Raw genomic sequence first — 3508 nt, 5'->3', positions numbered from 1 at the left:
TCCCAACAGCTTCAACTGAGCTTGTTCCAATCACCATGAATAAAAAGCTCCAGGTGACTTCCATCCTTTCAGGCATTTTAGAACATCATTTTTAAGACTTTTACTAGTTTCACATCTGGAGAGAAAGCTCTGTCCCCCTGAGGAGACAGGTTATATTGCCTCTTTTAACGTGGATTTTTTTGGGGGGGAGGGATTTTGGCAGCACTCCATCCTTTGCTGCAGCTTTTCTGTGTGTGCTCACACTCCTGAGTCATTTGCATCAACTTTAATTTTCCTTTTCTGTTCCCCTGTGATTTATACATTTTGTGGCTTATGAAAATGAACAGGCAGTGGTGACGCCCTGGCAATCATGGCTGTTGTTGGCATGGCTGCCAATCATGGCATCCCCAGGACTCCTCCAGAGTCTTGAGGACTGCTTCAGGGAGCCTTTAGGGGCACAAACACCTAAAGAGGGTCCTCAGACTGGAGGGCAGAGCTGTGTTTAATCCCCGAGGTTAAGCAGAAGCACTTCCACCTTCTGAGGCTTCATTTCTGTCTTTTAATGGGGAGATAGAGGAGGAGCACCAACACTGACCCACCTCAGCAGCTGCTGTGGGGATAATTCCACCCCAGACTGAATAACAGAAGGTGGCCCTGGCACCCAAGGCACTCTACAGAGGGAATTTTGTAAGATCTTTCCTTATTTGCCCTTTGGGGTTGGAAAAAATAAACAACTTCACAGTTTCTTGCCTGAGCATAAGAGTGATGGAGCTTTCTTATTTTGAGAAAGGTGAACCAACAAAGCCTTTCAACCTGCCAGAATTATAAATAGACTTTCACCCCACATTCCTGCACTTCCCTTGATGTACCGACTGCATCTTAAGCTAGTGAAACTTAGATTTTTCAGTGGTTCTTATATAATTTCCCAGTAGGATTCAGTGCATGAATGCCACACTGAGCAGACCCTGTTTGTAGGACACAGGAGATTTAAGAGCTGTCAAATGCTGAATGCCAGCTTGTGGGAGGGGATTTATTTCTAATCTGGGTACTTCATGCTGCCAGGTGAATTCAGCTGTGAGGTAACTCTGCTCTCCCGGTGAAGTCTAACCAGAGGTGATGTGGTCCCTAGGAAGGTTTGGTTGTTTTCAATCTCACCTCAGATCACTCATCTCTCTTTTATCAAAAAGCTTCAACACTTATGCACAGGGAGCATAATAACAGTAACCAGAGGTGATGTGGTCCCTAGGAAGGTTTGGTTGTTTTCAATCTCACCTCAGATCGCTCATCTCTCTTTTATCAAAAGCTTCAACACTTATGCACAGGGAGCGTAATAATATCTTCTTCCTAAATCAGACTGACCAACTTTTAGTTCACAGTTCCACTTCCTTCCACGGCCAATGATTAATATCTCATACTGACACAGGAGGAAATTTTGATTATTAGAGCTGAACCATTCCACAGCCCTGCCTGTCCTGACCCAGACCCTCAGATCTGTGTCTCAAAGACATCCAAGCTGCTCTTCCCATTGTCCTCACTTCCAAAGCCACTGCTCATCCCCACCCCTGGGTGCCCACAAGCCTCACACTGTCCCTTGGGTCGGTGACAGGGCCCCATGCAGGTACAGGATGCTGCTCCAGTCTGACCCTGCCCCACAGCTCAGCCCCCACCTGATGCTCAGCAGAATTCTCATTTTCCAGGGTTTGGGATAAAACTCTGTGTCCTTTCCTGAATAGTGTGTCCAATTATATGATCTAAAAATCCCTTTCTGACTTAAATCCTGATATTCTCCTGCAGATTTTGTGGGTAAGATCCTTTTCAGTGATGCTTTTGTGGTGGTGCTGCCTCTCTGTGCCCATTTGGGGTGTGTGTGACACTGTGCCAGTTCACTGCCCCTGTCCAGCACTCTGAAATGGGGCTTTTCCCTTCCCACCCCTGGGCTCCAGTGGTTGTTTTCTCCTGCCACCCAAATCCATACATGGGCCCTTTCTCGATCTGACCCAAATCCACCTCATGGATTTTCTCAAGCCAAGATTTTCAGGTACCCAGATATTCCAAGAGACACACTCCCACCAGCAAATGTAAATGCTATTTTTCTCTCTCTTAATGAACTTCAAATTGATACAATCATCTTCTACTTTTTTTTGTTAATTAGATCCCACTCCCACCAGCAAATGTAAATGCTATTTTTCTCTCTCTTAATGAACTTCAAATTCATCTTCTATTTTTTTTAATTAATTAGATCCCAGAGTATGCATGAGAGTCTGAATATACTTCTGTATGGCTCAATATTTTTATTATGCTGCTGAAATCACACAGAAATAGCCTGGTTTTCAAGAAATTATGAGAACCTTGTGGGAAATGAATGTTATTCTGGTGTTCCATAAAGAATAACTGGAATTTCAGTGATTTGAAATCTCTAGATGTGCCTGAAAATCTCATTCTGAATAACTGCAATTTTTTTATTTAAATGATATTAATTATTCAATTTCTACCAGCTTGGCAATTCATGCATTATTTTCTTCTGGCCATTAAGCTGAATGCAGAGGGGTTTAATACCCAGAAATTACTTTTCCACTTGGATTGACTCTTTCAAATACTGCTGAAAGGCACCACAGGTTTTCCAGCTCCCCAGTTTGGGAAATGCCACAGGGGAAGGACTCTGGGTGTGTTTGAGCAGACAATAATTCCCACTGAGAAAATTCTGTCTCTAACAAATTTGTGGAAGTTATTGCACTTTTATAACTGTTTCATTTGTATTGTTTTATTACTGCATTTTATTATCTCTCCTAACACCTCTGCTCTCCAAAGGAGATGGATGGTGCACATCCACTCTAGTATCAAGAGGTGTTTTTTCCCCATAACCAATTTTCAGCTAATTTAATACACCTGATTTTCCATATTCTTACAAGCCTGAGTGATATAATTCTTTTGAGCAAGGAGGCAGCAGCACAGCATGAATAAAACCTCTGCAGCTTCCCAAGGAGATAATACTGCTAGGTGGCAGCTTTAACCTTTCCTTTTTCCCCTCATTTTCCTCCTGTCTGATGTCTATTTTTATCCAGTGATCTTATTTGAGAAACAAAATGAGTGAAGAACGTTGCTATTCCTGGAAACCCTCCAAGAGGTTGGGATGAGAGATGGGAGATAGGCAGCATCTCCCTCAAAAGAGTGTTTTGTGCTGACAGCCAAAGGTATCCTCACAGCAGGGTTGGCAATGAGATATTGGAGTGTCATTTCCTTTGCTCAGGACCACTTGAATGGACAGAGAGTCTAACAAACACAGTTAAAAAATAAACCCAAACAACTTTTTCAGCCTTGGCCAAGGGCTGAGCTGTGGAGCTCCAGCACAACCCCGCAGTGATTCACCAGAGGAAACAAAGACGAGGTGATTCATCCTCGCAGTGCTCTGGGTGTTTTGCAGCCACCTCAATTTACTGATTTTGCATTTCCATATCAAATGCCCTCCACATGTGCTGACATGTTCATGAATGTGCAATCAGCTGCACACACAATCCATCTCGGCGGGGGG

The sequence above is a fragment of the Passer montanus genome, unplaced genomic scaffold (genome assembly GCF_014805655.1).
Source record: "Passer montanus isolate IOZ18808 unplaced genomic scaffold, ASM1480565v1 scaffold43, whole genome shotgun sequence".
Lineage (NCBI taxonomy): Eukaryota > Metazoa > Chordata > Aves > Passeriformes > Passeridae > Passer > Passer montanus.
The sequence above is the reverse complement of the archived record's forward strand: the minus strand, read 5'-3'. Positions refer to the sequence as shown.